The 20,560-nt window shown below is 49.1% G+C and overlaps 1 protein-coding gene across 2 annotated transcripts in view; it reads right to left on the bottom strand.

The window, feature by feature from the left end:
* The window catches only part of PINX1 (PIN2 (TERF1) interacting telomerase inhibitor 1), a 183,251-nt gene that overhangs the window by 51,214 nt on the left and 111,477 nt on the right, over positions 1-20,560 (bottom strand). The gene's annotated exons all lie outside the window — the stretch shown is intronic.

Here is a 20,560-nt window from a genome sequence, read left to right as displayed (position 1 = left end):
GAAGGTCCAAGCAAAAAAAAAAAATGAGATTCACTTACCTGGGGCTTCTACCAGCCCCATGCAGCCATCCTGTGCCCTCGTAGTCACTCACTGCTGCTCCAGTCCCCCGCTGGCAGCTTTCTGACCTCGGAGGTCAGGGCCAAATTGCGTACATTTTTACACATTCCCGCTAGTGCAGGAACATTAACACATACATTTTTACGCGTTAGTGGTGCGTTAGTGGTGAAACGCGTAAATTTTTGTTCCTGCACTAGCTGGAATGCGTAAAAATGTATGCAATGTGGCCCTGACCTCCGAGGTCAGAAAGCTGCCAGCGGGGAACTGGAGCAGCAGTGAGTGACTACGAGGGCACAGGATGGCTACATGGGGCTGGTAGAAGCCCCAGGTAAGTGAATCTCATTTTTTTTTTTTGCTTGAACCTTCCCTTTAAGTGGAATACTGACCACACGATGGGTCCAGCGACTTCCCCTTGACGACAACAGTTCAGCGATTTCTCTTCTTGATCGCGACTTTACATGACAGCACATGATGGGCGTGCATGGGTCAAGCGATGGCGGTACTTTGCATAGAGTCGTCGGGGATCTTAAAGATCTGATCTGCCCTGACAGTCGTTATTGGCGTGCGTTGCTAAACTTAGTTTGCATGATCGTGCAAACGACTGCTTGTCACTCATTAAAAATTGCATTGGAAAAATTGCGTGATGTGAACTGTCCCTAACTGAGGATAATTATCAGCAAAAGTTGTGGTCACGCAAGTCAGGTGATCATTCAAGAGGATTGTCACTTTTATAAACCGTCTCCTAGGCTTCAGCCTCTGAACGACTGAGCTGGTTGTGTCACCCACATCTATGCGCTGTAAAGTTCAGAATTTCTTCTGTGGACACAGATAACATCTTCTAGGAATTGCCAGCTGTCTCATGACTCTGCGTAATAAGAGGGTGCAGTGACATTACAAGCCTGCCAAGCAGCTTTCCACACCTGACTGACATCCCTCTGGTCCAGGAAGGACTCTCACGACATAGTAACGAGGGAGCTGTAACCAGACATTATCAGCAACAGAGGAGAGTCGGTGGGAGAGGTAAAGCCGTAAGCTGCTATGTCCCAGGGCCGTCAGTGGAACGTCCATCTTCAAGAACTGTCAAATCAGCCCCGACAGGTCAACCAACGTCATGCCGGCAACGTGAAACGGTGACTTCTGAAGAAGCACCCTGCACACTCTTGTCACCTGTAACTGTCAATCCACACGGAATATGACTATTACACGTATTCGGTATTAACATGCCAAACCCAACAGAAGCCCCTGTGGCTGCTAATCAAACAAAAACGGACATTTTTAAAGATCGCCGTGTCTATTTATACAGGTTACTGTACATCCATTGCAAAATATGGCAGATTCCACTCTGTGTTCTTTATACATGTACCTCACTCACAATCAAGTGGTGTCATTAAATGGATAAACGATTCCTGCACTGGGTTAAAAATAAAAAAAAGGGGGGGGGGGTTAAAAGTAACAGTGTCATTCAGGCTCTTTTTCACTTTGGAATTTACAGTGGAGGACCACTTTAAGCAAGACTATTTTAACTAACTACACGAGATTGCGTTACCATTCCTATGGCCTGTTACTTCTGATCTGCAGGTGAAGTTCACAACACTGATAGGGGCCACAGGACACCTCAGGGGTTAAAGCGGCCACAGACTGACCCTGGCGTTCACACGTCCAGCACTGCTGGGCAGGGGGGCTCCCCTCCCTGACACCCCGTCCCCAGTGAGACTCCCAAGACACACAAGGCTGCTGAAAGCTGAGACATCTTTTGAAGTCCCACTTGGTTTATGTCTTGTGTCCCCACTCTCAGGAAAAGGATGCACTTTCTGAGGCCGTGTGTGGCTGGCTGATAAGGCGGAGGATTCCTGCATGCTGGGGTCTTATCAGCTCTTCCTGCTCCTCAGCAGCCTGGACCCTGCCTAGCACTGCACACACAAGACGGGACCCCACGAAGAGCGAAAGACATGGAGAAAAACAAACAGGCCTGTCACTGGCACCTCACCAGCTGTGCATGTTGTGAGAAGGTTGTGAGGAGGCCGGGGACATTAAAGTTACCTTCATGTAGAAGATCTATTAATACTGTTCACAACTTTCAGCATAGAAGCCTTGAGATGCCGGACTCGGCGATTCTATTAAAGGTGTTGGGCGTGTCACCTGGCGATTCCCACACTAATGGGGGGACAGCCTGCATGTGCTCTGTAATGGCCAGGATCACTAAGCTGATAGGAGCAATGGAGCTCTGTCACTAGGTGATGCGCTGTCATGGAGATGGGACAGCTGGCAAGTCAGGTTACTAGCATCTAAATACAAAAAGGACGTATTGCGCAGCATGGTGGTGTAGTAGTTAGCACTCTTGCCTTGCAGCGCTGGGTTCAAATCCCAGCCACTATCTGCACAGAGTTTGTATGTTCTCCTGGTGTCTGTGTGGGTTTCCTCCGGGCACTCTGGTTTCCCTCTGCATCCCTCAAAAATACAGATAAGTTAATTGGCTTCCCTATAAATTGTCCCTAGACCTTTGATACATACACTACATAGACCAGGCATGGGCAAACTTAGCCCTCCAGCTGTTGAGGAACTACAAGTCCCACAATGCATTGCAGGAGTCTGACAGCCACAGTCATGACTCAAAGGCAAATGCATTGTGGGACTTAACGTACAGTGCTTAGGGTAATTAAAGTCTATGGGCAATGCACGTAAACTACGGAATATGTCACTGAGCGGGGTGTTGGGATGGCGCTACGCATAGGATCCTGTCGGCGCAAGGGTTGTAAAGTCATAGGATTGTCGTGAGAAAATGGCCTAATACTGCAAGAAGCACTTTTTTTTTTTTTTTTTTTTACACGTGAAAACGCAAACGCAATTTTGCAAATTATAGTGGAAGAGCTCCATTGACTTCTGTTAGCTGTGCAGCGAAACCGTGCTTACACTGACCCCAACCTCATCCTAACCAGTGATGCACTTAACACCAACACTGACCATTCCCTCAAAGTAACCTATAACTAAAGCTACGTACAGACATGCGATAACGATCGTTCGTAAGCAACGACGAACGATCAATTAAGGAGAGAAATGAAAAGGTCGTTAGTAAAGAGGTGTTGAAAGTGGGAAACGATCAGATCGTTTCCGAACGAACGATGCGGAAGTGACGAAGGTATGATACAGCGCATCTAGTATGCTAAACGTTATTCAGATCAATGAACCCGGAACGAACGTCATTGTTAATGGCCAGTAGGAAAGAGGAAGTTGCGTACATATATATATATATATATATATATATATATATATATATATATATATATATATATATATATATATATATATATATATATATATATATATATATATATATATATATACACACACAGGGAGAGAGAGATATAGATAGATATATCTCTATCTATGTCAACATATATCTATATATCTCTATACATCTATCTACATCTATATATATATATATATATATATATATCTATATACATCTCTCTGTCTCTCTCTCTCTGTCTGCGCATGTACGGTACTTAACGAACGATCGTTTTTGTAACGATCAGCATACACACGTACTTTTGCTAACGATCGTCGTTACAAAAAATCCGCCAGGACGGATTTCCAGTTTGCAACGACTTCAGTCGCTGATCGTTACCCTTAACGATCGTTAGCGGTTATTTTGTAACGATCGTCGTTATAAACGATCGTTAGTCGTTCGTTACCAACGACTTTAGTCGCATGTCTGTATGCCCCTTAACACTGACCATACCCTCACACCAACTTGTACATAACCCTGACCCACCCCTCTCACTTTCCTGTAACCAACACTTGCCCCACCCTCACACTAAACTAATCAACAGCAGCATTTACCCAACCCTCACACTAAACTGTAACCAACAGCAACATTGACCCCACCCTCACACTTACCTGTAACAACAAAAAGCAACACTTGCCCCACCCTCACACTAAACCGTAACCACCAGCAACATGGTCCCACCCTTACACTAAACTGTAACCAACAGCAACACTGGCCCCACCCTTACACTAAACTGTAACCAACAGCAACACTGGTCTTAGCCGCACACTAATCTGCAACCATCCCCAGCACTGACAGTACCCGCATACTAAACTATGACACAACCCTTACATCAACCTGTTATTAATGATCCCATCCTGATATAGGGGGCTGTAGTTTGCCCAGACGCAGACCTTACCCCTCCTCATACTAACCTGTAACACACCCACACACTGACTTTACCACCATGCTAAATACAAATGTGCAGCAAAGAATTGATCTTAACATCTTACTAACCTGAAAATGTTTGCAATGCTAACCCTACCGTCTTACATTTATCACGGGTGACAACATTTTTACTGCTGGTAGGTGCATCACTGTGGAATGTTTATTTACTGTGTTTCGGAGTTATTAGAAACATCACCTGCTCTCCCAGGGTACTCTGGGAGGGGAATTCTGCATAATAAAAAGCCTAGGCTAAACATCACTAAGAGGGCAAGAGTATCATACCAATATACAGCAATATATAGACTATAGGAAGAGTTTTTGGAACCAGGATAAGGACTGTAAAAGTGGGTATCCTGAATAATTTACTGCATTCTCCTATAAGTCACCGGAATTCCTCTTTAATTAAAGTGACAATTTGACCCTCTTAAAAGAAAATTGACACCGGGGGGAGAATGAGACCTTTTTTAGGCCCGGTTCACACTGGCATTAAAAAAGTTACGTGCACAGATCTGAACAGAGTGGATTCTAACAGATGCAAGTGGATCCTATGGATCCGTTCACTTCCGCCTGTTCAAACTGATCCGTTCTGCACGGTCTGCTGAAGTGAACGCCAAGTTTCCTGCAGCACCAATTTTTCAGGAGCGCTGAGCCCAGCGGAAGGGAAACTGAAGCTGAAGCACTGCATTGGAAGCAATGAGATGCGGCATTGATGGACAGGGTCAGGAGCCAATGACAATGGCTTCTGCCTGGCGCACAGAGCTCTGCTGTCATAGCGACGGCAGAGAGAGGGATCTGCAGCGATGGGAGAGCGGCATGACTGGCGAGAGCGGCGGATCAATGCTGCGAATAGTCAGTAAGTGCTTGTCCATTATAAAACCTTTCCTGATTCACATTCTGACATTTACCACTGACTGATACATCTTTAGTCCGGTCAGGTGAATGTTTGCTTCTAAGAATTCCAAAGCCAGTACAAAATATACCCAAGAATTCCGCATAGCTATTCAGCCTAGGCTAAGCATCAATGGGAGGGCAGTTCTATCTTCCAGCAGTAGATAGATAGAAGAAGTGTTTCTGAAGCCAAAACCAGAACGATTACCATAAAAGTGGGTATCCTGAATAATTTACTGCATTCTACTATATGTCACTACAGGGCCTCTTTAACGTTTCTAAACTGCTTGGCATTCTGTTAGTTGTGAGCTACATTCTTATGCTGGGAATACACAAGGAGTTTTTTGGGTTTGACCAATTCTTCGATTGATTTTCTGATTGATTTCCATTCACTTCAATGAGAAAATCGATCAGAAAAACGATTGTAATCAGATCGGACCTGTCGGAAATTATCAAACCATCTATCTGCCCCCCCCCCCCCAAAAAAAAAAACCCCTCATGGTGTATTCCCAGCATTCCAGCGGTCTTTCATGCCTTCCTGGTGCAGAGCAAAGGGAGGCGGTATCACCACAGCACACTTCTGGATTATGCTGATTAACAGGGAGATCACACAGCTGAACGAAGCTTAAGTACCCCAGACAAACCTCAGCCTGTCACTCTGCATCTCTACATCCTCTTCCTCTCTGCCGGGGTCGCCGGGTTACTCTTTTATCTGGTTTTACTCACAGGAAATGACCACTGCCCACAATGAGGAAGCCACAGACCTCAAGAAAAGAAACTTTAACAAATTCTCTCCTTAATGGAGAGGACCTCATTATCCGCAGCACATCAGCGCCAGCACGTCACAGTCTGGGGTCAGCAGCGGTGTGCCAATCCCTGACAGAGATCCTGAGTCAGACACTAGAAGTGCATTAAAAAAGGAAGACTCGCATATACCAAGCACCAACTCCACAGAAATCCATCCAGGCTTTAAAAAGACAATTGTAGTGAGAGGTATATGGAGGCAGCCATATCCATATCCTTTTAAGCAATAGCAGTTGCCTGGCTGTCCTGCTGATCCTCTGCCTCTAATACTATTAGCCATAAACCCAGAACAAGCATACAGCAGATCAGGTGTTTCTGACATTATCAAATCTGAGAAGACTAGCCGCATGCTTGTTTCTGGTGGGATTCAGACACAACTGCGGCCAAATAGATGAGCAGGACTTCCAGGCAACTGGTATTGTTTAAAAGGAAATAAATATGGCAGCCTCCATATACCTCCCACTTCAGGCGTCCTTTAACTGCTTGCTGACTGTGTCACGCCGATGGGCGGCAGCCCCACGACCGCCCAACGTTGATCGGCGTATGGTCCTTGTGGATCACAGTGCAGGTAATTGCGTGCAGGCTGCGCGCGCATCACCTGTTGATAGGCGGAGCGGAGCCTTCAGTCTCCAAGTGGCGGGAGACTGTTAGACGGCGAAAGTGCTGTCTGATTACATTGTACAGCGCTGCGATTTGACACGGCTGTCCCCCTGGGACACTAGAGAAGCCTATGACAGCCGATCGCCATGATTGGCCAGCTGCGGGGAGGATGGGCCAAAAATAAATAAATAAAAAATAGGTATATTTATTAAAGTGAATGGGAACCGCATTTTAAAAAAAATGAAGCAAATACTTACCTAAGGAGAGGGAGGGCTCTGGGCCGTATAGAGCCTTCCATCTCCTCTCTTGGTGTTCTCTATCCTGTGCTGCCCCCCCCCCCCCCGTTTCAACCCCCGCCGAAAGGGTATTTGGAAGTCTTCGGGAGCCGTGTCCTCCCGAAGACGTGCGGCTCCATACTGCACAGGAGTCCATACGAATGATTATCATCACTCAAATCAATCCACCAGGACGGATCGGTCTACATGGACAATAATCGTTGTCTTGTACGCTTTTTTTTTTTCTCGAGACATCTGATTGAATTTTCCATTTTTTTTTCAAGATGAGTTTAGTAGTTGTTGGTGTGTGTGTAGGTGGCTCCCTAGTGGTGGCAGCACCTGGTGGGGCTGCCTGACCCCCCACACTTCCATCAATTGGTGACATCGCTCCCAGGTAATTGCATCTTGCACACTCTTGCAGCTGGTTGCAATAAGGTAGGAATCTTTCCTGGGGGAGGTCAGCATGAACAGTCTCCTCCCCCCACCCAGCGGCGAAGCCTGGGGTTTCCCTGCACCCCCCCCATTCCCACGGGGTGGCAGCCACTGCCCTACTGAGCAGTGAGTGTGTTTGGAGTGCTGTCCGTGATGCCCCAAACATGCATGGGAGGCCGACATGCGGCGCCCCTGTTGAGATGCAAAAAATTTTGCCTGAGCCAACCCCTGCAGAGCATAGCAGTGAGTTAGTTTAGCACATTCTGGCAAACTGATGCAATACACATTTGTTGTGCCACATTGATTACTCAATAGACATTTGGCAGCCAGTATATTAGTCGTGTGATACTTGGTCTGAGCACACAACTCTTTCTCCCTTGTATGTGCTATAAATAGGTCTCTGGACTGATGAAATATAGCAAATGACTCCCAGTTATTCTGTGTATATAGGCGGTTTATGTGCATGACAACACAACTATTGTGCAGCATCAGGTCTCACCTCTCCCGAGCGTGAAGGAAATGGCTTTTGTGACGGTTTCCCTTGTCCAGGATCTTGGCTTGTGATGATTGAGGAGATGCTGGACCTGATGGACAAGTAGTGCCTCCATCAGGCTGTTATCCCGGCTAATGGTGGCACGTTCACAGGGGCAAAACAAACGTGTCAGGCTTCAGGCATCCAGGTCATAGGATAACTAGCAGCAGTAGGTCAAAAGCCAATGGACTTGCTGACTACTGTGCTGCAAAGGTGTAAGTGTAAGTGCTTACCAGAAAATGACTATGAAAAAAAAAAAAAAAAGATATTTTAAAAAGCACTTCAATCTTTTTAATGCTAATTTACATTTAAACACATGGGGTCAGGTCAGGGCCGTACATATCCCAGATGCCAGGTATTCTTCAAGCGCCTTAACCCTCCTGGCGGTATGAAAAATTCCGCCAGGAAGCAGCGCAGCAGGTTTTTTTTTTTTTTTTAAATCATATAGCGAGCCCAGGGCTCGCTACATGATAGCCGCTGCTGAGCGGCATCCCCCCGCCCGCTTCGATCGCCTTCGGCGATTTCCTGGAGGGCTTCCCCCGTCGCCATGGCCAGGCAGCGACGGATAGCGGCGATCGGGCGCGGGGCGGCGGCGATCGGTGTTGCTGGCGCAGCTAGCAAAGTGCTAGCTGCGTCCAGCAAATAAAAAAAAATTAAGAAAATCGGCCGAGCAGGGCAGGAGAAAACCTCAAAAAGCATCCTCATGTATTTTACCATATATATCAGTGGGAACATTAGAGAAAACACCTACCCTGCTGTCTGCTTCATCCTTCACTGTTCAGCCTGCTTCTTAACAGCCCTGATAAAATCCCAGACTGAGCATTCAGTCTTGGCTTTGCTATAATGACTCAGCTATGATGATTCCTGAGCAGAGCCACAAGGGGGCAGGCTTGGGCTTGAAAAGACAGCACAGAAGAAAGACTCAGCTATAAAGATTCCTGAACAAAGCTAGACTGAATGCTCAGTCGGGGATTTTATCTGGGCTGATAAGAAGCAGGCTGAACAGTAAATAATGAAACAGAGAGCAGGGTAGGTGTTTTCTATAATATTCCCACTGATATATATGGTAAAATACATGAGGGTGCTTCGTCTCTGGTTCCCTTTAAAGCATGAATACCTGGCTGGATGAAACTGGTACTCTTGTACCTATTGCTAGGTACAGGAGTATTAAAGGACCACTATAACAAAAAATTGTAAAATTTAAAATAGGTGTAAACCTATACAAATAAGAAATAGGTTTCTTCCAGAGTAAAATGAGCCACAAATTACCGTTCTCCTGTGTTGCTGTCACTTACAGTAGGTATTAGAAATCTGACAGAACCGATCGGTTTTGGACTAGTCCATATCTTCATGGGGGATCCTCAGCAAGGCATTTATTCTTTACTAAGACATTCCCTGAAAAGGATTTATACAATGATGCTGGCCAGCCTCCCTGCACACTTTTTGAGCAACTGCTATTCACTAAGTGAGCAATCAAAAAACAACCGCTCGACTGCACTGTGGAAGGCAGTGCTGGACCATAGGCAGCCAGGCCTGGACACTGTAGTAAAGAAGAAAGATGCGGTCCGCAACAAGTCTCTCCACAGTCTTGTAGTTTATTTAGGACGTATCCTCACAGCAATTTTAATTGCTGTGAGGATACGTCCTAAATAAACTACAAGACTGTGGAGAGACTTGTTGCGGACCGCATCTTTCTTCTTTATTCACTAAGTGCTTTTGAAAATAAACAAAATCCAGAGAATTCCCCCACGAGGAGATGGACTAGTCCAAAACCTGTTGGTTGTGACAGATTTCTACTACCTACTGTAAGTGGCTAAAACTTAATGCTGACAAAACTGAGGTTCTTGTTATCGAGGGCCAGGGCTCAACAGCAAAGCAGCCCCAGTCTCAACCAACACCACTATGGATAGGGAGCTCAGACCTGAACAACTCAGACTGTGTGCGTAGCCTGGGAGTACTGATTGATGGGAAATTAAGCTTCAGGAATCAAATCTCAGCTGTTGTGAAACATTCCTTCTTTCACCTAAGGAATATTACAAGGATTAAACACCTAATTCCTTCAGAGGATCTTCCAACCCTAGTTCATGCCTTCGTCACATCAACTACTGCAACGTCCTCTACACAGGCCTGCATAAGAAAGACTTACGCCGCCTGCAATTAGTACAGAACGCCGCCACAAGGCTGTTAACGAGCCAACCGCGCCATTGCCACATAACACCAACCCTGTGCTCACTCCACTGGCTACCGATAAAATTGAGAATTCTGTTTAAGATTGGCTTACTGACAATCAAATCCTTGCACAATCTGGGCCCTGGATACCTGAAGGACTTGTTGCAACTGCATCACACCCCCCACAATCTTAGATCAAAAGGACGTAACACCTTGGTCACCCCCAGAGTCCACCTCAAAACCTTTGGAGACAGAGCCTTTTGTCATGCTGCCCCTACACTTTGGAACTCCCTGCCACACCCAATCAGGACAGCTCCATCCCTGGAAGCATTTAAGTCTAAACTGAAAACCTACCTCTTCAGTCTGGCATTCATGAACATCTGACTATCTCCTCTGTAACACAACCCAGCCTGCAACCCTGTATTAATCTGAGACACAACTATGCGCTTTGAGTCCTATGGGAGAAAAGCACTTTACAAATGTTATTGTATTGTATTAAGTGACAGCAACATAGCAGAAAAGTAATTTACAGCTCATTTCACTCTGGAAGAAATGCACTTACTATTCGTATGTTCTTGCATGTATTTTAAATGTTACGATTTTCGCGATAGTGGTTCTTTAAAGGCCCTTTCACACCCACAACCAATGTTGCCCAACAGGAACTGAACACTTGGGCGACAATTGCAGGGCTGAGGCTGTGAAGATGCACCAACGTGTCTTTCTCTATGCAAAGGTGGGGTTGTGGCATGGGGGAGCTTGCTGGCCAGGCAGTTGGGTGGCGTTAGAGGCTAAGGTACCCATACTTGATTCTCAGCGAAGGGGTCATTCTCCCTCGCACCACTGTTATAAATAGACCAATTTACACAATTACCTGTGTCCTAGAAGTGCCTGTATACAGGAAGCAGGTGGTGAGCAACAGGAAGCTCCCTTCTACCTACAGCTCACTCCTCCCCGCCTCTTTGCTCGTAGTGACGTACTGCTGTGGCAACTGCTGACGAGTCACTCCGAAAGTGCTGGTGTGTGTCTCCGAGATGCAAGCCGGCTACAGTAGAAACAGCATAAGGCATGCAGAGAGCTTCAAAGGGTAATTAGCATGGCGGAAAAGATTATTGGATCATCCGTTGCCACCTCTAGGTCTCCTCCACACTACAGGAATAAAGACGGGGGCCTCCAAGATTGCGCTTGACCCCTCCAACCTGGGCAGGCACTTCGTTGAACTCCTTCCATTGGGCCAACATCACACAACCATCCCCCCCAGAACCACCACGCGCATAGGAGCACAGTCTTCTCTAAAGCAGTACTCCGATAGAACTCGTACAGCCAGGTCTGTCCACCTGCAGCACTCTACCCCCGGGACAGTTGTAGTTCTCTTGCTGTCCACTCTGAACACTTACTGTACATTACGAGCACCGTTGGGCAGAACTGCTCCACACCCTTGGGTTTGGGAAAGGCCACAATGATCGTACCCCACTCCCCAATGTAGGCATCTATACCCATCTTGAGGTTATATCTTCTATGTTTTTTTAAATGCAATGTCTGACCTTGTAACACTGCCAATGCCAGGTGAACCACAAGCAATTCTTGGAAAGCAAATGGTCATACTTGGTGAACAAAGCATATTCTGAGACAATTTACAACCAGGGAGGGATGGTAGGAACACTTCAGCAGCAGTAGAGGCATTTTAGAAGTACCTTTTCCAACTAGGTAGCGGCTAGTTTAATAGTAATACTGTACATAACAGGGGTGACATGCTAGTTTTATAAAACGGGGCAAAAAATCCACAATGCATGTACGTCACTGTTCGTCACCAGGGCCAGATTTTAAGACACTTAGGCAAAAATACAAACACTTTAATCCTCCTGGCCAACCTGGCTGCCCCCAGCATGCACATTCATATAATTAATGGAAAACAGGGGAGAGAGGACGACTATCTTGTTATTGTAGCTGCTCCAGGCCGCACTCGGAAGAGCTGATTACATTCGCAGAGTGACACACCCATGGTGGGTGGAAGGAGCCTTGTAGCGCTCGCACACAGGGGAGAGCAGGCCGTCCGGCAGCATGGGCAAATCGTGGGGAGCACATCGGTGTGTTCCATTTCCCCCCGGTGAGGTAATGACATGGACAGAGCCGCGCACACACATACGTACTCACAGATTGGCTGCATGGCTTTCCTGCGCCACTCACCATTCCTATCAACACTTGGCGTAAACAGGAAGCGCTCATAATTTAACAGCTACTGGACATGTGCTATTCCACTCTGCTACGGGGAGCTGCGGGATTTAACCCTTCCTGTTATCTTTCAGGTCGGATGTTTTCTAGGGCAGGATATGAGTGCAAATTCCTTCTTCAAGATGAACATTAAAAGTTATTTCAGAAGTTCTGTGAAAGCAGATTTTATTTTTTTCAAATTGGATGGTTGACGTGACAGACTTCATATCGTAAAAAGATAACTCACCTTTCTTTAAAGCAAACCTGTATCAAAAACGTGCTTAAAAAAGTTAATGCAAACCTGTGAAAAATGTCAGATACCTACATCGTCCTCCCGACTGACGATTCAGCACTGGGACCACCAGACATTTGTGGGCGCGCTCCTTTAAGCGAATGAGCGTGGTCGCACTGCACAGGACGCAGTAGCAAGGAACAGCTGATCGGGCTTGGCGAAAAAGAGCCCGAACAGCAGTTTGGCTCTATACCACTACGCAGGTGAGCTTGTCAACTGGCCTGGTATGTATGAAACAGCGGCGATCAGAGGATCAGAGCGAGCCGGCGGCGATCGGAGGGGTGATGTAGCCAGCGAAGTGCTAGCTACACCCCCACGGAAAATTTGGTAACAAAAGACCCTCCAGGGCCTGAGAAATCCACCGCGGCGGTAATGGACGAGCTGAGCTCGTCATTACCGCTAAGGTGGTTAAAAACCACCCGCTAGTAAGTGCAGTCTTAGAATGGCCAGTTCACTTAAAGGACAGCTGAAGAGAGCGTTATATGAAGGCTGCCATGTTTATTTCATTTTAAGCAATACCAGTTGCCTGGCAGCCCTGCTGATCCTCTGCCTCTAATACTTTCAGCCATAGACCCTGAACAAGCATGCAGCAGATTAGGCATTTCTGACATTGTCAGATCTGACATATTAGCTGCATACTTGTTTCTGGTGTTATTCAGACACTACTGCAGCCAGATACATCAGCAGGGCTGCCAGGCAACTGGTATTGTTTAAAAGGAAATAAACAAGGCAGCCTCCATAGTCTTCTCAATTCAGTTGCCCTTTAATTTAAGCAGTGTTGTGTTATAGGCTTCTGAACTTGTGCCCAGGGTCGTAACTAGGGGGGGAGAAAAGGGCCCCAGAGCCGGGGGGGGGGGTAGGGGGTGCAACTACTACTACCTACCTTTCCTCCGACACAGGGGACTATACTTCAGATCAGGAATTTTGGCTACACTTGTTATGGGTCCCTTATGAGATGAGCCTTAAGACCATGAAGGGCACCAACAGGAGACAAGGGGAGGGGTGTGAACATTGGCGTGGGGGGGGGGGGGGTCCCATCAGTTTCACTAGGGTGCCCAATGAATTGTAGTTAAAGTGAACCTCCGGACTAAATTTCTACTCAACACTGAAAAGGCTTGGTGTTTCTTTAACAGTTTCACAACACCAGAACTTTGTTTTTTGTACCCAATCCTCATTTTTAGCTGCACAGAAGCTAAGCTCCGCCCCATCAAAGAAAACTGCCCGGGCATTTTTCTCCTGATGCTGTGCAAAGCATGATGGGATTGCTGATGCTGCGGTTCTTGTTGCCTAGCAGCTGGGAGGGGTGATCAGGACACAGGACAGTTGGAACTGTCTCATGCTCCCTGTCACCTCCTTTCAAACAAAAAGATGGCTGCCCCCATGAAATCACAAATATGTTCCTGTTCTTCTAAAAACAGGGTTGGTAAAAGATTATATTACCTATCTATTTTAATTAACATAACTGATGCAACTTAATGACAGTATGTTTGTTTAGGCCGAAAGTCCCCTTTTAAGTCACAGCTTGAGCCACCAGGATTTTAGCAACAGCCTAAAGTCATCTCCAGCCCTGACGGAACATAGAATCAGTCCCAGTGTGTAAAAAAAATGGAGCCATCTTCAGTGTCACCTTAAGGTTTCCTGCAGTGAGTCTTTCACCTATACTGATGAATGTTGCTGCGTTATACATTTATACATGGGATTAAGCTGAGCATGATAAGCCTGTGAATACACTGCCTGTCCCAAAAAAAAAAAAAAGTCACCACCACCTAGGGTCTTTCTGGCTACCCATAACAGGGGTACACTGGCTACTAATCTAATCTGGAGGGGGGGGGGGGGGGGTCCACTCTGGCTACCTACACTTAAAGAGAAACTCCAACCAAGAATTGAACTTTATCCCAATCAGTAGCTGATACCCCCTTTTACATGAGAAATAGAATGATTTTCACAAACAGACCATCAGGGGGCGCTGTGTGACTAATTTTGTGCTGAAACCCCTCCTACAAGAGGCTCTGAATACCGCGGTACTCTGGGCAAACTGCCACAATGTAACAATGTTCACAGACAGGAAATGGCTGTTTAAAGCTGTCTGTAACAGCCAGAGCAGCTAGAAACAGCTACATAACTTGCCCACAGTAACAGTGTCACCATGTAATACATGTCAGAATGTGAATCTGGGAGAGGAAAGATTTTACAATGAGCAAACACTGACTAAATCATTTATACAGAATTATGGTAAAAATTAAGAACTTTTTTTTATTAAATTATTTTCACTGGAGTTCCTCTTTAATTCTATGATTCTTTACAGAGAAAGAATTGTATTGTTTTTAAAAGCAAAATATGAAAAGAGTCAAACTGCAAAGGAGGTTAAATGCTCAACAACAAAAAAATGGACCCATGTACAGTCTCTCCTCTGTACTTTGGAAGGATTAAATGCAGTTTATCAGCAGAGGGCATAAGATATGAATCACGCTATCAGTAAGAGGGCACCATCTACTGGAAAAGCTTGTCAGGCGATGACAGGAACACGGCTTCGTCAGAAAATTCTGTTTTGCCAACGGTTCTATTTTAAGCTACAGGTCCTCTTTTAGTTAGACAATGACAAGTTCAGAGCAGTAAAGTGCTGTGTAGATGTACCGTAAGTCAGGCCAACAGTGTAAATATACTGCCAAAAAAAAACCATATAGAATTTTTTTATTAAAAGTGTTTGTTCAACATAAATGCTGATGCTGGAATGGAAAATATGACTGGAAGCTCCGAAATTCTTCAGCCTGGTCTGATATTCCACAACTGGCAGACCCAAAAGAGATAGGACAAGGGGTCACCTACTGAATTGTGTCCGGTCAGAAGAAGCTGCGTTCATTTTCTCCAAAACCTGTCCCCGCTCACAAAAATAGAAACTGCAGCCGAGGAGCAAAACACAGCTTTCCCGTATAGGTTAGAGGTCGGATGCCAGAAATGGAATATAGAAAACATGAAAGGAGAGTCTGGAGCCCGTGTATTGGAAAACACTTTCCTGCTGGATGAAGTCATAGATTAGGATGTGGGCCAAACCCCAACTGAGCTCAGTGTACAGCCGCCTGCAGCTTGGAGCCCAACAGGTCCGACCCATACAGCATGGAGCCTTACAGCCCTAACCCATACAACATGGAGCCTCACAGCCCTAACCCATACAACATGGAGCCTCACAGCCCTAACCCATACAACATGGAGCCTCACAGCTCTAACCCATACAACATGGAGCCTCACAGCTCCGACCCATACAACATGGAGCCTCACCGCTCCGACCCATACAACATGGAGCCTCACAGCCCTAACCCATACAACATGGAGCCTCACAGCTCTAACCCATACAACATGGAGCCTCACAGCTCCGACCCATACAACATGGAGCCTCACAGCTCCGACCCATACAACATGGAGCCTCACAGCTCCGACCCATACAACATGGAGCCTCACAGCTCCCACCCATACAACATGGAGCCTCACAGCTCCCTCCCACACAACATGGAGCCTCACAGCCCTAACCCATACAACATGGAGCCTCACAGCTCCGACCCATACAACATGGAGCCTCACAGCTCCGACCCATACAACATGGAGCCTCACAGCTCCCACCCATACAACATGGAGCCTCACAGCTCCCTCCCACACAACATCGAGCCTCACAGCTCCGACCCATACAGCATGGAGCCTCACAGCTCCGACCCATACAACATGGAGCCTCACAGCTCCGACCCATACAACATGGAGCCTCACAGCCCCGACCCATACAACATGGAGCCTCACAGCTCCGACCCATACAACATGGAGCCTCACAGCCCTACCCCATACAACATGGAGCCTCACAGCCCTACCCCATACAACATGGAGCCTCACAGCTCCGACCCATACAACATGGAGCCTCACAGCTCCGACCCATACAACATGGAGCCTCACAGCTCTGACCCATACAACATGGAGGCTCACAACTCCGACCCATACAGCATGGAGCCTCACAGCTCCGACCCATACAGCATGGAGCCTCACAGCTCCCACCCATACAACATGGAGCCTCACAGCCCTACCCCATACAACATGGAGCCTCACAGCCCTACCCCATACAACATGGAGCCTCACAGCTCCGACCCATACAACATGGAGCCTCACAGCTCCGACCCATACAACATGGAGCCTCACAGCTCTGACCCATACAACATGGAGGCTCACAACTCCGACCCATACAGCATGGAGCCTCACAGCTCCGACCCATACAGCATGGAGCCTCACAGCTCCGACCCATACAACATGGAGCCTCACAGCTCCGACCCATACAACATGGAGCCTCACAGCTCTGACCCATACAACATGGAGGCTCACAACTCCGACCCATACAGCATGGAGCCTCACAGCTCCGACCCGTACAACATGGAGCCTTACAGCCCCCACCCATACAGCATAGAGCCTCACAGCTCCGACCCATACAACATGGAGCCTCACAGCCCCGACCCATACAACATGGAGCCTCACAGCCCTACCCCATACAACATGGAGCCTCACAGCTCCGACCCATACAGCATGGAGCCTCACAGCTCCGACCCATACAACATGGAGCCTCACAGCTCCGACCCATACAACATGGAGCCTCACAGCTCCGACCCATACAACATGGAGCCTCACAGCTCCGACCCGTACAACATGGAGCCTCACAGCTCCGACCCATACAACATGGAGCCTCAAAGCTCCGACCCATACAACATGGAGCCTCACAGCTCTGACCATAGAAAGTAGAGAGGAGAATAGAAAAGGAAACTAGAGAAGTGACAGCATCAGACATTCCACAAACACTTTACTAATCACAGAGCAGAACGATTCTAACAACACTTAAAAAAACATTGCTAGACGTTAGTTCTGCAGTAATTTGTGCATCTCTACAGTGCTTCTGGAGCTGTGCTGTGTGTGGAGGCCGGCAGTGGAGGTGTATGGAGTCTGCAGTGCTTCTGGAGCTGTGCTGTGTGTGGAGGCCGGCAGTGGAGGTGTATGGAGTCTGCAGTGCTTCTGGAGCTGTGCTGTGTGTGGAGGCCGGCAGTGGAGGTGTATGGAGTCTGCAGTGCTTCTGGAGCTGTGCTGTGTGTGGAGGCCAGCAGTGGAGGTGTATGGAGTCTGCAGTGCTTCTGGAGCTGTGCTGTGTGTGGAGGCCGGCAGTGGAGGTGTATGGAGTCTGCAGTGCTTCTGGAGCTGTGCTGTGTGTGGAGGCCGGCAGTGGAGGTGTATGGAGTCTGCAGTGCTTCTGGAGCTGTGCTGTGTGCGGAGGCCGGCAGTGGAGGTGTGCAGAGCCTGCAGTGCTTCTGGAGCTGTGCTGTGTGCGGAGGCCGGCAGTGGAGGTGTATGGAGTCTGCAGTGCTTCTGGAGCTGTGCTGTGTGCGGAGGCCGGCAGTGGAGGTGTGCAGAGTCTGCAGTGCTTCTGGAGCTGTGCTGTGTGCGGAGGCCGGCAGTGGAGGTGTGCGGAGTCTACAGTGCTTCTGGAGCTGTGCTGTGTGTGGAGGCCGGCAGTGGAGGTGTATGGAGTCTGCAGTGCTTCTGGAGCTGTGCTGTGTGCGGAGGCCGGCAGTGGAGGTGTGCAGAGTCTGCAGTGCTTCTGGAGCTGTGCTGTGTGTGGAGGCCGGCAGTGGAGGTGTGCGGAGTCTACAGTGCTTCTGGAGCTGTGCTGTGTGTGGAGGCCGGCAGTGGAGGTGTGCGGAGTCTACAGTGCTTCTGGAGCTGTGCTGTGTGTGGAGGCCGGCAGTGGAGGTGTATGGAGTCTGCAGTGCTTCTGGAGCTGTGCTGTGTGCGGAGGCCAGCAGTGGAGGTGTATGGAGTCTGCAGTGCTTCTGGAGCTACGCTGTGTGTGGAGGCCGGCAGTGGAGGTGTGTGGAGTCTACAGTGCTTCTGCAGCTGTGCTGTGTGCGGAGGCCGGCAGTGGAGGTGTATGGAGTCTGCAGTGCTTCTGGAGCTGTGCTGTGTGTGGAGGCCGGCAGTGGAGGTGTATGGAGTCTACAGTGCTTCTGGGGGTGTGGTGTGTGCGGAGGCCGGCAGTAAAGGTGTATGGAGTCTGCAGTGCTTCTGGAGCTGTGCTGTGTGCGGAGGCCGGCAGTGGAGGTGTATGGAGTCTGCAGTGCTTCTGGAGCCATGCTGTGTGTGGAGGCCGGCAGTAGAGGTGTGCAGAGTCTGCAGTGCTTCTGGAGCTGTGCTGTGTGTGGAGGCCGGCAGTGGAGGTGTGCAGAGTCTGCAGTGCTTCTGGAGCTGTGCTGTGTGTGGAGGCCGGCAGTGGAGGTATGCGGAGTCTGCAGTGCTTCTGGAGCTGTGCTGTGTGTGGAGGCCGGCAGTGGAGGTGTATGGAGTCTGCAGTGCTTCTGGAGCTGTGCTGTGTGTGGAGGCCAGCAGTGGAGGTGTATGGAGTCTGCAGTGCTTCTGGAGCTGTGCTGTGTGTGGAGGCCAGCAGTGGAGGTGTATGGAGTCTGCAGTGCTTCTGGAGCTGTGCTGTGTGTGGAGGCCGGCAGTGGAGGTGTATGGAGTCTGCAGTGCTTCTGGAGCTGTGCTGTGTGTGGAGGCCGGCAGTGGAGGTGTATGGAGTCTGCAGTGCTTCTGGAGCTGTGCTGTGTGCGGAGGCCTGCAGTGGAGGTGTGCAGAGCCTGCAGTGCTTCTGGAGCTGTGCTGTGTGCGGAGGCCGGCAGTGGAGGTGTATGGAGTCTGCAGTGCTTCTGGAGCTGTGCTGTGTGCGGAGGCCGGCAGTGGAGGTGTGCAGAGTCTGCAGTGCTTCTGGAGCTGTGCTGTGTGCGGAGGCCGGCAGTGGAGGTGTGCGGAGTCTACAGTGCTTCTGGAGCTGTGCTGTGTGTGGAGGCCGGCAGTGGAGGTGTATGGAGTCTGCAGTGCTTCTGGAGCTGTGCTGTGTGCGGAGGCCGGCAGTGGAGGTGTGCAGAGTCTGCAGTGCTTCTGGAGCTGTGCTGTGTGTGGAGGCCGGCAGTGGAGGTGTGCGGAGTCTACAGTGCTTCTGGAGCTGTGCTGTGTGTGGAGGCCGGCAGTGGAGGTGTGCGGAGTCTACAGTGCTTCTGGAGCTGTGCTGTGTGTGGAGGCCGGCAGTGGAGGTGTATGGAGTCTGCAGTGCTTCTGGAGCTGTGCTGTGTGCGGAGGCCAGCAGTGGAGGTGTATGGAGTCTGCAGTGCTTCTGGAGCTACGCTGTGTGTGGAGGCCGGCAGTGGAGGTGTGCGGAGTCTACAGTGCTTCTGCAGCTGTGCTGTGTGCGGAGGCCGGCAGTGGAGGTGTATGGAGTCTGCAGTGCTTCTGGAGCTGTGCTGTGTGTGGAGGCCGGCAGTGGAGGTGTATGGAGTCTACAGTGCTTCTGGGGGTGTGGTGTGTGCGGAGGCCGGCAGTAAAGGTGTATGGAGTCTGCAGTGCTTCTGGAGCTGTGCTGTGTGCGGAGGCCGGCAGTGGAGGTGTATGGAGTCTGCAGTGCTTCTGGAGCCATGCTGTGTGTGGAGGCCGGCAGTAGAGGTGTGCAGAGTCTGCAGTGCTTCTGGAGCTGTGCTGTGTGTGGAGGCCGGCAGTGGAGGTGTGCAGAGTCTGCAGTGCTTCTGGAGCTGTGCTGTGTGTGGAGGCCGGCAGTGGAGGTATGCGGAGTCTGCAGTGCTTCTGGAGCTGTGCTGTGTGCGGAGGCCGGCAGTGGAGGTGTATGGAGTCTGCAGTGCTTATGGAGCTGTGCTGTGTGCGGAGGCCGGCAGTGGAGGCATGCAGAGTCTGCAGTGCTTCTGGAGCTGTGCTGTGTGCGGAGGCCGGCAGTGGAGGTGTATGGAGTCTGCAGTGCTTCTGGAGCCATGCTGTGTGTGGAGGCCGGCAGTAGAGGTGTGCAGAGTCTGCAGTGCTTCTGGAGCTGTGCTGTGTGTGAAGGCCAGCAGTGGAGGTATGCGGAGTCTGCAGTGCCTCTGGAGCTGTGCTGTGTGCGGAGGCCGGCAGTGGAGGTATGCGGAGTCTGCAGTGCTTCTGGAGCTGTAACCAATGCCCCAAAGAGCAAAAAGACTGCGCTCCACAGCACAGGACACAAACTGTTATATATAGTACCAATCTATCAGTATAGGGGA

Source organism: Hyperolius riggenbachi, chromosome 4 (genome assembly GCF_040937935.1).
Source record: "Hyperolius riggenbachi isolate aHypRig1 chromosome 4, aHypRig1.pri, whole genome shotgun sequence".
Classification (NCBI taxonomy): Eukaryota; Metazoa; Chordata; class Amphibia; order Anura; family Hyperoliidae; genus Hyperolius; species Hyperolius riggenbachi.
The sequence above is the reverse complement of the archived record's forward strand: the minus strand, read 5'-3'. Positions and strand labels throughout refer to the sequence as shown.